Below are 14,076 nucleotides of genomic sequence, written 5' to 3' on the forward strand. Positions count from 1 at the left end.
GTCCCGGAACAGCACAAGACAGCCCGGAACGGGCACTAAAGAAAGGCCAGTGCCACAAAAAAGAGGGGGATATGTTAGAGACACTCCAGAGCAATATTTTAGAAATGAAAACTCTGGACTGGCACCCTTTAATTAACCCATTCCATGCCAAAAAGCTCCCGGAACAGCACAAAACAGCCCGGAACGGGCACTAAAGAAAGGCCAGTGCCACAAAAAAGAGGGGGATGTGTTAGAGACACTCCAGAACAATATTTTAGAAATGAAAACTCTGGACTGGCACCCTTTAATTAACCCATTACATGCCAAAAAGCTCCCGGAACAGCACAAAACAGCCCGGAACGGGCACTAAAGAAATGCCAGTGCCACAAAAAACAGTGGGATGTGTTAGAGCCATTCCAGAACAATATTTTAGAAATGAAAACTCTGGACTGGCACCCTTCAATTAACCTGTTCCATGCCAAAAAGCTCCCGGAACAGCACAAAACAGCCCGGTACGGGCACTAAAGAAACGCCAGTGCCACAAAAAACAGTGGCATGTGTTAGAGACACTCCAGAACATCGTCTTCAAGGCCTGTCCATCATCTTCAAGGCCTCCTGGAGGACTGGGGATGTGCCACAAGATTGGAGAAGAGCGAATGTTATCCCAATCTTTAAGAAAGGGAGGAAGGATGACCCAGGAAACTACAGGCCAGTCAGTCTGACTTCTGTTGCTGGGAAGATACTAGAACAGATTTTAAAGGGATCAATCTGTAAGCATCTGAAGGACCGCTCAGTGATCCGGGGAAGTCAGCATGGTTTTGTTCCTAACAGATCCTGCCAGACCAACCTGGTTTCCTTCTTTGATCGAGTGACCAGCTTGCTGGATCGGGGGAACTCTGTTGACGTGATTTATCTGGATTTCAGTAAAGCTTTTGATAAGGTCCCCCATGACATTCTGATGGGCAAACTGGAAGACTGTGGAGTAGACTATAGGACAGTTCGGTGGATAGGGAACTGGTTGGAGGACCGCACTCAAAGAGTGGTGGTCAACGGCTTTTCATCAGATTGGAGGGAGGTGTCCAGTGGGGTGCCGCAGGGCTCGGTTTTGGGCCCGGTACTTTTCAATATTTTTATCAATGATCTGGATGAAGGAGTGGAAGGGCTGCTCATTAAATTTGCTGATGACACCAAAGTGGGAGGGGTAGAAAACACCCAAGAAGATAGAATTAAAATTCAACAAGACCTGAATACTCTGGAGAAGTGGGCAGCTGTGAATAGAATGCAATTCAACAAAGACAAGTGCACAGTATTACATCTGGGCCACAAAAATGAGAAGCACAAATACTGGATGGGGGATACACTTCTGGGCAGTAGTATATGTGAAAGGGATCTTCGGGTAAGAGTGGACTGTAAACTGAATATGAGCAGTCAGTGTGATGCGGTGGCAAAAAAGGCTAATTCAATCCTGGGTTGTATCAAAGGGGCCATAGCATCGAAATCGCAGGAGTTCATAGCCCCTCTCTATACTGCCTTGGTCAGGCCGCACCTGGAGTACTGTGTGCAGTTCCGGAGGCCTCACTTCAAAAAGGATGTGGACAAAATCGAGGGGGTTCAGAAGAAAGCGACGAGGATGATCAGGGGTCTGGAGACTGAGCCCTACGAGGAAAGGCTGAGGGCCTTGGGAATGTTTAGTTTGGAGAAAAGGAGGTTGAGGGGGGACATGATTGCTCTCTTTAAATATTTGAAAGGTTGTCATTTGGAGGAGGGCAGGGAGCTGTTCCAGTTGGCAGCAGAGGGTAGGACGCGAAGCAATGGGCTAAAACTACAAAGGTACCAGCTGGATATTAGGAAAAAAATTTTCACCGTCAGAGTAGTTCAAAAGTGGAATCAGCTGCCTAGGAAGGTGGTGAGCTCCCCCTCACTGGCAGTTTTCAAGAAGAGGCTGGATGAATACTTGTCAGAGATGCTTTAGGCTGATCCTACACTGGGCAGGGGGTTGGACTAGATGGTCTGTATGGCCCCTTCCAACTCTATGATTCTATGATTCTATGATTCTATGAGAAATGAAAACTCTGGACTGCCCCGCTTTTATTAACCCGTTCCATGCCAAAAAGCTCCCGGAACAGCACAAAACAGCCCAGAACGGGCACTAAAGAAATGCCAGTGCCACAAAAAACAGTGGGATGTGTTAGAGACACTCCAGAACAATATTTTAGACATGAAAACTCTGGACTGCCCCGCTTTTATTAACCCGTTCCATGCCAAAAAGCTCCCGGAACAGCACAAAACAGCCCGGAACGGGCACTAAAGAAATGCCAGTGCCACAAAAAACAGTGGGATGTGTTAGAGACACTCCAGAACAATATTTTAGAAATGAAAACTCTGGACTGGCACCCTTCAATTAACCCTTTCTATGCCAATATGCTCATGGAACAGCACAAAACAGACTGCAGTTTTCTGCAGACTCGGGACGGAAAACACACCCAGACCATGTTTTTCGCTTCCTTCCACCCCAACAATTATCTGTTGGTAGCCTGGGACTTAGCCTCAGGCGAAGAGGAGTTACCTGGCTGGATGCTCCAAGTAACAATCAAAAAATATGTCCTATTTTTTCAGTTATTTGTTTATTTATTTGAAAAAAAATTAAGAGATGTCCGATTAATATATATAATAAACCAAAAAAAGGAATCCACTTTAAGGATTGCTTCCCATAGACCAATTCAGTTAGAGGGTCAAAATGAAGGTGAGTGCAAAAATGATGCGAAGGGTGTGTGTGTTTGTACAGTGAACAGTGGATTAATGTGAACAAAATCAGTGATGCAAAAATTCGTGACAGCTTGGTTGGAAAGCTGCATGAAGTATTGGTATCTGAAGAGGGTTTTGACTAAAGTGTCAGCAGGTGCTTGGAGAGACGGTTCAAGCATACAGGAGGGAACAGCAGAGCTGATTTGAAGAGAAGGAGACGGGGTAAGGTTGCAACCTCCAGATAGAGCCTGGAGTTCTCCTGGAATTACAGCTGATCTCCAGATAAGAGAGATCAACTCCCCTGGAATAGCTGCTTTGGAGGGAGGACTCTATGACATTATATGCCACTGAGGTTCCTTTCCTTCCTAAACCACACCATCCTCTGATATTACCCCTAAATCTTCTGGCACAAGCAGGAGTCAGCAACTGTAAGACTGGGGAGGCTGAGGATGGTGAAGCAGCAAATATCATACTCTAGAATGTAACAGATAAAGGGCTTCTAAGCAAGATCAGGTTTGCCATTATGGCCTCTAGGAGAAAATTTCCTATGGGATGGTGGTCTGGGGTACCACTTGTCTGCACACAACACACACACACGTCAGTGCCCAGGCAGCCAGGAGGGCCAATAAGGCTGGCTAGGCAAGAATCAGCCAGTGGTCTAGTGGTGCAGAAAAGCCTGGTGCTGCAGATGCTGCCTATCCTCCTCACTTGGCTTGCCTTTGCCTCAGTTGCCCCATCAGTGATCCCTCTTGATCAGAGACACCAGCCACAGATGACCAATGATGAGGCAAGTGAGGCAAAGACGAGCCGAGGGAGACAGGCAGCAATAGTCCTTGGCTTCACTGTGGTGCTGCCTCCTGCTGCTGGCTTGTACTTGCATATTAGCCCATTATCTGTTGGATCTCCTCCAGATGAGGCAGTGTTGATGGAAGGGGGATGGGACCAATGGTGAAGAACCATTTTCCATGGCTTCTTTGGCAACCCTGTCCACCCCCGTTGCCACGTGATAAAGATGATCCATTTCAGTCTGATTGTTGCCCTCATCATGGCAGACTAAGATCATTTGTTGCCCTGATGAATGCCCTACACTGATCCTCTTATTTGGAAACTGCATCCTTGTTTGTTTTCCTGTACTTCTTAGTGCCTTTTGATATCGTTGACAATGCCATCCGGTGACAGCACAGCATTCATATTTGCTAACGCTGTGACCTGGAACCAGGTATTTGGGACACAGGGAAGCTTATATCCCAAACATCTGTCTGCCATGCAGCCACAAAGAGGTAGGTAGATAACATGCACAAATGATGTCTTCTTCACCCACTGGTTTGTAAAGTGTGGGTTGGTGAACCCCAAAAAATGGAACCAGGGCATCCATTGTAGATGTCAGCACTCAAAAGGCAAGGATTGGTGTGGGGGGGTTTACCTCCCCCTGTCACATATGTGGAAGAGAACAGCTTCTCACATATGTGAAGGACAAAGGCTTTACATTCAGTAGAGAAATGGCAGCTTTCTCCCTCCCTCCTCGACGGTATCTGAAGACAGCCCTGATCAGGTGAGCAAAGCTGCTGTGGTGGAACATAGAGGAAGAGGTTGTCCTACCGATATGCCAGGCCAAGGCCATCTCACAGTCAAGACTTTGAACTGAGTTTGATAACTGATGGCGGAGGCGGGGCGGGGGGCATCGGGGGGAGCGGTGCAGCCGTGACCCCTGGGGGCCCGGCTGTCCTCGTCCTCGTCCTGGGCATGGGCATGGGCATGGGCATGGGCAATTTTATTTTTGGCAACCTCTTCTACATGCAAAACTTTTTTTGGTACAAAGTTGTAATGTTATAAAATGGTAAAAATTTCATAAAATTGTAATTTTACTAACAATCCAACTCAAATAAGTTTATAGACAATTCAAACAGTATTGCTTTTATAATCATATTAGGCATAAATATTAAACATAACTTTTAAACATTAAGTAAAAAGTATTAAACACTCGGTAGAGATGGGTTGAAGGTTTTATCTTAAATCCTGAGCAGCTTGAAACCTTCAAGTGAGAACTGAAAACATGTTTCTCTGTTTTAGAGAAACTGCTTTTCAGTACAAAATAAACGGGATGTATGTTTTTGTTGCACTCTCCCAACAAGGAGACAGACTCCTCCTAAGAGTTTAATGGCTTCTTTCATTATCAAACGCTAGTCGTTTTCATTACGTGAGGTATCAAAATATAAATGTTTATTTAAATAAAACATAGAAAAATAGAACAGATGAACGCAACAAGAATTAAGTTTCCTAACATTTCTTAATGAAATCTAACTCAGTCAGATTAACGATGAAATGCATTCAAGTTACCGTAGCACATATTACAAGGGTAAGTTTCCTGCCTAGATCTTCATGAGATTTCTTTTGGCCAAAACCCTGATCTGCTATTTGGATTACCATTTTTATATATTATCTTATGCAGAAATCTAAGATCTTTTCATATGATAACAAAGATAAATATCAAACCAATCATAATTTAATTCTTTTTTACTATTTCCAATCATGTGACATTTTACCTAGCCAAAAGTACCACTATGCCCAGCTGTAAGATAAGAGATATGGATAGTAAAAGTGACAAGAAAAGTTACATGACCAGATCATCCTTGGTCTCTGCTAACAATTACAGAACATGTATCTGATACTGTTCACTATTTTTAATTGGCTGTCAAAGATAAAGAAGCACCAGTTATACACCATACTAGAAAAAGAACTACAGTGATGTTCATACAGTGTTATTTAGAATGCATATGTTTCACTAAGTATGTGTTCTAAACCATAATCAGCAGTCTACTGGTTTGAATCCCACTACTGACATGAGTTCAGTAGGTGGCCTTGGGTCAGCCACTCCTCTCAGCCCCAGCTCCATTGTGGGGATAAGAATAACACTAACTTGTTCACTGCTCTGGGTGAGGCACTAATATGTGTAGAAGAGCGGTATATAAGCACGGTTATTATTATTATTTATATTTCCATGACACCATCCCTTGACCTGTGAAATTAAGTATTTTGATAAATATGAAAGTGATACCAAATATAAATGCATTGCATAATGTGTGAGTGTACATATACAAACTTTAAAAATTGTATTGGATAATACCGCAAAGCATGATTACTGAGAAAGCTGCTTTCACTGCTTTCAGTGTGGAGAGCTGCTTGTAGATCAAAACAACCTGACGAGCTGTCTTCATGCAGAGTGCGCTTGATTCTCTTGGCTTTCAATTCTGCTTTCGTTCAGCATGGGTAAATCAATGTGTCAGCAGTAAACATTTGTATCACTCCTCTCTGAATGACCTTTTAAATTTTACCGCCTATCGTGTCAAAGCAATTAAAATTAACAATACAGTTACTAAGCTGCTAAGATCAATTAATGGCTCTTAGGTTTTATCTATTGATCTAGTGACATCTTCAAAACCCACTGGTAACAGACTATACATCTCTTCTATCCACAATATATACACAAGGATTGATTACATATTCTTATCTTCTAAATTACATATTTAAATGACATTCTTATCTCCTAAATTAATTAGTCAAACTCTTACATCAAGGATTGGTGACAAGTTGTGGACAGACTACGCTTGGACAGAATGTACACTGAGAATAAATTACATCAAACAAATTGGAAACTAAATAAATCACTTTTATTTAACAAATAAATTTCTTCTGAAGTCTCTTTAGAAATTAAACAATAGAAACAAACTATGTGGCATTCCTCAAATCCACATGTAGGATGCTATGGAAGTGGTACTTAGAGGGAAATTAATCTCCATTGCCTCCTGTCATGAAGAGCAAAAAGAAAACATTAGAAATGAAATGATATCTAGAATAAGAAAACTAGAAGATGAACACAAAAAAGGCCACCCAATCTATAAACTTGCTTGCATGAAAATTAGAGGAAAAAACCTCCTCACATTCTATACAAGCTATTAAAGGCACCCAGGAAAAACTCAAACTAATTCTGTAAAATTAGCCGATGTATTTGCTGAACTACCAAACCATTTGTACATCAGACAATCCTGACACTAATCATATTTTAAATTATTTATCATCACAGGAAATTTGGAAAAAAACTCACAAGAACATAAACAATATCTGGACCAACCAGTCACAACAGAAGATGTTACAGTCACTATCAAATCCTTGAAAAAAATAACAAAGCTTCAGACAGGGATGGATTCCCTGCCAAATTTTTATAAAAAAATACATTCACCTACTTTCAACTCCACTAACTGCCACATGCAACTCTGTTATGTTAGGAGGTAGCATCCCTCTATCTTGGTCAGAGGCTGAAATAGTAGTTACTCCAAAAAAGGACAACCATATTACAAATACTAAATCTTCTCAACCAATACCCTTCCTGAATCAAGACCAAAAGATCTTTACAAGCATATTTGCCAAAACATTGTCTAAATTTAAATAACCAACTACATTCACCTTGACCAGACAATACACGTAACACTTTAACTATAATTAATTTCTGTGAAGCATACAAAGCCCCTGCATTACTTCTGGCCTTTGATATAGAGAAGGCATTTGATTAAGTGGAAATACCATATCTAAAACTTTTACTTCAAAAAATGGGTTTTGGCGACCAATTCTAAAATGCCATTAATGCTCTTTATCTTTCTCCAAAAGCTACAGTTAGGACTAACAATGTACATTCAATAGATATCCATATAGCAAGGGGAACTAGACAAGGCTGTCCCCTTTCCCCATTTCTGTTTGCCATAACTATAGACAGGGCCAATGCTACCATTAGACCAACCAGGCAGCCGCCTTGGGCACAGACCTCAAGAGGGGCATAGTTTTAAACAGATTACTTTCTTGAAAAAAATGCAACTGAGAAAACCTATTGAGCACCCCCAAAATGGTCCTGTCCACAGACATCAAGCAGCTCAAAAGCTCACCGTAACTTTTTTATTTATTTATTTATTTGATGTATACCCTGCCCTCCCCACAGATGGGCTAAGGGTGGCTAACAACATTAAAAAATACATTAAAATCACAGAAACATAAAATCAATAATTTTTTATAAAAAATAATTAAAATGGTCCAGGAGCAGGCTATTTAAACAAATATTGGGAGTCCGTATACAGGCATGGCAGATGGCTGAGGGCAGCTCCGGAAGAAATGGTGGTCTTAGATGGAAGAAGAAGGACACTCGCTGGCACTCAGCCAAAGGCCCAGCAGAACATCTCCATTTTACAAGCCCTGCAAAACTGTAACAGGTCCCACAGGGCCCAGATCTCCAGCGGGAGAGCATTCCACCAGGCCAGGGCCAGGGCAGAAAAAGCCCTCGCCCTGGTTGAGGCCAGATGGATGTCCTTTGGGCCAGGGACCACCAGGAGTTGCTTGTCTGCAGAGCGCAACACCCTGCAGGGGACGTAATGGAAGAGGCGGTCCGGCAGGTATGGAGGTCCCAGTCCATGAAGGGCTTTAAATACCAAGGTTAACACCTTGAACCAGATCTGGAACTCCACTGGAAGCCAGTGCAGCTGGCACAGCACATGATGAATGTGTGCTTGGATGGGCGTTCCGGTAAGGATGCGTGCCGCTGCATTCTGGATCAGCTGTAACTTCCGGGTCAGACCCAAGGGCAGTCCAGGATAGAGTGAGTTGCAGTAGTCTAGCGTGGAGGTGACCGTTGCATGGATTACTGTGGCCAGGTCCTGTGGTGAAAGATAGGGTGCCAGTTGCCTGCCCTGTCGAAGATGAAAAAAGGCAGACCTGGCAACCGTCATGACCTGGGCCTCCATTGAAAGTGTAGCATCCAAGGTCACACCCAGACTCCTCACCAACAGGGAAGGTTTCAATTGTACCCCATCAACAGCTGGGAGCCGGTTCCCAGCTCGATTGCCCCATGATCCAGACACAGAACCTCTGTCTTCAGGGGATTCAATTTCAGGCGACTCTGATGTAACCATACCGTCACAGCCTTAAGACCCTTGACCAAGGAATCCAAAGCAAGATCGGACTGGCCATCTGTAATGATTCCAAGTAAATGTGTGCATGTATCTTTAAATGCTTGATGAGATAGGTGAAGAGTGGGGGGTGAAGGAGATGGATGAGTGAGTGATATGAGTCAGGCTATGGCATTCCATCCTTGATAGTCTGTTTCACTCCCTTCTGCAAGAAGACGAGGTCTTTTGATTTCAAAAGGTTTATTGTGAAAGACAGCATTCAAGCCCAGATGTGCATATTCCAGGATTAGAGATCCTGGCCGAGCAAAGCATTGCTAGGAATGAATCATAGAGCAAAGGTTGTTACATTTCACACTCCCGGAGCCCAGCCTCCCCCCCCAAGTTCATACAGCAAAACTTCTCAGAGGTGCGCTGAGCTGGCCAAGGTCGAAACAGCAGATAAGACAGGATCCTTTCCCATGGAATCGGCTCCTTGCTGGTGTTGCCTGGAGAGAAAGAAGTCTAAACACTATACGATTAAATATGGCGTTACTTAGGTTAAAACAGTTTCTGACAATATGATTGGTTGAGGACTGAGAGGGTGGGTGGAGTGAATGCAGTTTGAGACGGAGAGTAGAGAGAAAATTTTTAGTCAGAAGGAAGCAGACTAGCTGTGTGCTGCCTGAATATGTTGAAGTGTTTATGAGAGAAATATAACCTGTGTGGAACCTGAACTGAGCATGTTTGTGAAAAGACACTCAGTCAGGGAAAGAGAGGCCAGCTGTGTGAATGAGAGTAAATGAAGTAACTTTAAGAACCGAGAACTACGTTTATGAAACCAATACGCTTCTCGAATAAATAAAAGCTTATTTTTGTTTTGCTATATCCCAGTGTAGCTGTCATTGCTATATCCCATTCCTATCTTCAGGGCCACATAGAACCACGAAGGAGCCTGACGCTTTGGAACATTACCAAAGGGAAAATTTAAATAAAATATCTTGGAATAAAATATTCCGGGTGGCAGCAGACTACCCAGAGGGTTAAGGGATAGATTAAAAGAAAAATATACCCTAAAGAAAGTAAAGGTCATAACACCATCCATCAGCAGATAGAGCTGAGTGTCATCCGCATACCAGTGACAACCTAGCCCAAAGCTGTGGGCTAACGGGGCAAGGGGGCACATATAGATGTTAAATAGCATCGGGGAAAGAATCGCCCCCTGAGAGATGCCACATACCAAAGAATGGTAAGCAGACATCTGTTCCCTGAGTGCCACCCTCTGTCCTAGATTGTGAAGGAAGGAGTTCAGCCATTGCAGGGCTGTTCCACGAATCCCCACATCGGCAAGGCAATGGGTCAGAAGATTATGACTGACCATGTCAAATGCTGCTGTAAGATCTAAAAGTATCAGCAGTGCCGACCCACTCCGGTCCAGGTGTCGCCGCAGATCATCTGTGAGGGCAACCAGAGCCATCTCTGTACCATGGCCAGGCCTGAAGCTGGACTGGAATGGATCCAGGATAGAGGCATCACCCAGGTATACCTGCAGCTGTTCTGCTACCGCCCTCTCAATTACTCAAAGTTATCTCAGAAGTCTCATTCAACTTGAGAGGAACAATCCTTAGTGAAACTACTCCTTTTTAGCTCTCCAGAGAGCCAGCTAAAAAGAAGAAAGCAAACAAATTAAGTATCTGCAGACAAAAGTATCTCCTTTTCAAGTACAACACAATTCTCTCTCTCATTGTCTCACAGCAAACATGAGAAGGGGGTGGGAGTAGAAGACACTCTGTTGTGCCAGCCAGGAAAAAGGTGGGGAAATAGCTTCCAATGCTACAAAAAGAAACTTTTCAGCAACTTGAGGAAGCCAAGCAAGAAGTGAGAAGGAAAACAAAAGGGAAAAGGTGGGAAACTGCCTCCAGAGCTAAGAAAAAACCCACTTCATAGAGCAAACTGTATCCCAGCAACACCAAGAGAAGAGGCAGAGTGGAAAACACTAAAATCTTCACAGCTATTCTGCTGTGTCTGGAAAGAAATGGGCAGAAAGTCAGCTTCATGGCTGCAATAAAAGGGAGGAAAGTAGGGAAATTCTGCTGTAGCAACGCGCAGAGCATACTTGCTGCAGAGGAACAAGTGCAGGGAAAAATACCTCTGCACTAGAACCTACAACTATATAGCCAAGCTTTTAAGGTTTCCTCAAAATCTGAAAATCCTTTAAAAAGTTATGATGACCTCATCCAATCCTTAAGGCCACTTTTGGTAGGTGCTCGAGAGGGAAAACTGGTCAAGACCAAGTTGTGGCATTTGGAGATCAGTTGTAATTTGTGGGGATCTCCAGGAGGATTGACAACCACAGAGTCATCAAGCCAGGCGGCCTTAGCATGGACCTGCCTGTTGCCAGAACTGCCACTGTCTCCCAAAGAACCCCAGGAGCAGCGAAGGCTGAGGGTAAGGTCAGAGTCATGGGCCAAGCACAGGAGCGCATGCCTGGCAGCCCACGGCCTTCCCCCTGCTGAGGAAATGTCAGGAGAGCCAGTACAGGATCTGATCTACTCCTCCTGAGTAGCAGAGATGAGCCAGCTTGGAGAAAGAAGCTTAATGAACCCAGCCTCACCTGTAGGAGAAACTCCCTTTATAAGGCTGCAGCTAGCATGGGATTAGCTAGTCAGAATTGTGGCATTCTGGACATGGCTGTTGGTGAGCTCTTAGGCTCTGGCTGCCTGAGCCTTGGTGGGTCACTGTCTTTGATTTTGGAATCTGTTACTTGACCATGGAGTTTGACCTGAGAATCTTTGTTGTTGGCCCTGTTGTCGTCAGAACTTGCCTCCAACCTAGTGAGCACGATATTTTTAATCCTTCTGTTTCTATTTGTTGCTTTCCATTATACTCTTAGATTATGTTGCTGCTGTTTCTGTGGGTTTGTCATGAAAATATGGTTTAGAGCAAATTATACTAAGTGATGCATGTGTATTCTAATGAACTTTGTTTTAGAATTTCATTAGGCTGTCTTGTTTTGGGGCATAAATTGAGCCAAATGTGTAAGTTTGGTTTTCTATAGTGCCTTTAATAAATATGAATCTGCCTTTTGGATCTCTTAGCATATCTTTATGTTGGAAGGGTAAATATTATTACTTTACCTTTTCAACATAAATTTTAAATTTCAGGCATGGGAGAGACGGAGCTCTTTCAATGTGCTATCATTCTCTTCAACACCGACACCACACCCTCCGCTTTTCTCCATTTCTCAGCTTCTTCTGGTGGTAGCTAGGATATTTCACCCCATGAAGTAGGTTCAGGTATTTCTGCTGTTCTTAGTGCAGAGGTACTCAAGTCAAGTTTATTATTACAGTCTGCGACCAGTACATATAAAACCATTTGCAAATCAGTTTAAAAGCCGTTGAGACTGGATACCGGGGAAGAATGATGAATAAATATAAGAGTAAAAAAATAAGATCATCATAAATTAGTTGTTTAAGCTGCCTTATGTGATTTACGTTGCTTGTAGACCTGGGCACAGAATCTTGCTACTTGACATGGTGTCTGGTGATTCTGATCAGACAAAAGATAATCAAGTTTGATTTTATTTGAACTTCCAGGGAATCTTTCTACTAATAGACTAATGGTTTCCGCTCTAATTTTACTATGACTTGGGAAGTTGAAGAAGATGTGCTTCATTGAGTCAGTTTCTCTTAGGGGATAGGAGCAAAGCCTAAGAGAGTAATGGACAGCTTTAAACTTTCCTTCCAGAACGGCAGAGGGTAGAGTTGAACTTCTAGCTAAAGCAAATGCCCTTCTGGAGTTACTGGATTCAAGAAAGTAAAAATAGGCTGCAGGAGCGGCAATATATTTAGTAGTATTTGAAGAAATAAAACCTGGTGCTCTAAGAAAATGTTTGTCTTTCAATGTCTGTCACTCTCTGCTTAATGAGTGATTTTTCTCAGTCTAACCTGATGACTAGCAAACTTTGAGGGGAAAGACCCAATTTTCCCAGGGATTTCAGAGTCGCCTTTTGCCAATTAGATTGAAATTTGTCTTGGAATAACAGAGGGAGCAGACCTTGCGGGTTTAGACGTCCTGACAGCCATTTGAAAATTGAAAGGATGGTGATTCTGGCCTCTACCCTTAACATTCCTGTTTCCCGTCTAACCCATGAGTTAGGCATGCATTTGGGCACTTGTAATAGGGCTCTAAGGAATTTGGAGTGCACTCTCTCAAGTTGAGAGAAAGAGGAGGATGGCAGCCCCAAGAATGATCCGTATACTAACTGGGCCAATGGTTTGGCTTTAAACAATCTGAGCGCAGCCGGTACATACTGCCCCCCTTGTGATCGATAGAATTTCAGCATACCGTGTGCTGTTTTTTCTCCCACATCAGCAATGAAGCTGCTATGTGTTGTTTTGGTACCTGAGGCTTGCAAAACTACACCCAAATATTTGAAGCTGATAAGTTGTTCTAACTGATGCCCCTGAAGCTCCCATCGTCTGGTCTTTGGATTTTTACCGAAAGCCAGGATCTTAGTTTTTTGGTAATTAGTTAGAAGGTGTTCAGTATCACAGAATTGGGAGAATTTTTTTAGGGCTCGTTTCAGCACTATGGGGGTCCTAGAAAGTAATACAGCATCGTCTGCATAGAGCAGTACGTGAATGTGCCTATTTGCTAATTTGGGAGGGTGCAATCCAGGGGCATTCAAAAGGTTTACCAAATTGTTGATGTAGAAGATAAACAGAAAGGGGGCTAGAAGGCACACCTGCCTGTAAGTTTGAATGGGGTCAGTCAAATGCCCAATTCGGCTGCACCTTACTCAAGGCAGTTTGCTTGTGCATAGCCCCCAAAAGGGACAGCAGTCACCTATCAATAGAGGAGGCCTGCAGTTTCCTCTAAAGTCTATTTCTAGAGACTGTGTCAAAAGCTGCTTTTAAATCAACAAATGCCCGGTAAAGTGATGCTTGGTTTTCTGTAGCGTATTTCTCTACAAGGTGTTGCATTACTAGGCAGTGATCTATTGTTGACCTGCAAGCTGTAAACCCAGCTTGCTCATCAGCAATTATTTCCTCCTGTTCTAGCCAGTCTAAAGATTTCTTCAGCAGATGTTTTGTAGACAACTTGCTTACAATGCTTAGTAAGCTGATTGGTCTATAATTGGATGGATCCTCCTTCTTTCCCTTCTTATGGAAGGGGACTACTATAGCCATTCCCCAATCATTGGGGATGTAGCTGGTTTCATCAATATAAGTAAATGGGGAGGCTAGGAAAGTTTCCCACCAGTCCTTATTTGTTTTTCGTAATTCTGGAGATATTCCATCAAGCCCAGGGGCTTTTGCATTCCTTAACTGGCTAATATAAGCTTTTACCTCTTCAGCATGAACTAGGGGGCATTTGGCCAGATTTTCTATTGTTAGGGCAGGAGGGGGTTGAATAGGATCATCAT

The sequence above is a fragment of the Eublepharis macularius genome, chromosome 7 (genome assembly GCF_028583425.1).
Source record: "Eublepharis macularius isolate TG4126 chromosome 7, MPM_Emac_v1.0, whole genome shotgun sequence".
NCBI lineage: Eukaryota > Metazoa > Chordata > Lepidosauria > Squamata > Eublepharidae > Eublepharis > Eublepharis macularius.